Source organism: Mauremys mutica, chromosome 3, assembly GCF_020497125.1.
Source record: "Mauremys mutica isolate MM-2020 ecotype Southern chromosome 3, ASM2049712v1, whole genome shotgun sequence".
In the NCBI taxonomy this organism is placed as follows: Eukaryota; Metazoa; Chordata; order Testudines; family Geoemydidae; genus Mauremys; species Mauremys mutica.
The window spans coordinates 72,738,447-72,739,336 of NC_059074.1; positions in this window are offsets into that span (position 1 = coordinate 72,738,447).

The following is an 890-nucleotide window of genomic DNA, read 5'->3' on the forward strand; positions in this document are numbered from 1 at the left end:
GTACATATTCTAAATATTCTATTATTTTATTGTATTAATACATTGTATTTTATTGTATTATAAGCAGCTGTTGTTAAGTATTATTTTTTAGATGAAATCGTCTCCTCTTTATGTTGTAATGAAGAGTTTGACAATTTATCTTATTTGCTTCTTGAAATTATCAAAGTATCAAACTGTTTCATTACAACACAAACAGGAGTCACTAGAAAATAAGATGTGTCAATCTGCACTAAGTAACAGTTGCCCTTATATATATATATATCAATCAATATATATAAGGGCAACTGTTACTTAGTGCAGATTGACACATCTTATTTTCTAATGACTCCTGTTTGTGTTGTAATGAAACAGTTTGATACTTTGATAATTTTATATATATATATTATAAAAATTAAAATTAAAAGCCACAGTGAAATAAATTTCAAAATAAAAATTTCCTTTTGCAAAAAAATTCAAAAATATTTCAAAATGATTTTGGGGGGTGTTTTAGTTTCACAGTACATGTTAAAATATTTGTTTTCATTTCAATTCTCAAACCAAAAACAAATTTCAAAATGGCAAAATTTCCCATGGATTGGAAATTCCAAGTTTTGAGCAGCTCTGCCACTGACTTCAGAGAGTTTTGATCAGGCCCAGGTAGAGGAGACAAAGCAGTAAGTCCCCATGTCTTTCACACTTTCCATTCTTGGCATTGTCAGGAAGCTGAGGTGGATCTGGAAGATCAAATATCACCTGGTCTTTTGGGCATGCAGGAGGTGTGCAGTAGAATGCTTTGCCAGTTCTATCCAATCCTAGACTCTTACAGCGCTAGATTCTGGGTCTACTGAAGTGGGGGCAGGCATTTGGGGTCCCCAGTGAGCATTTACCAGAGAAGTGTGCTTCAAGCAAGC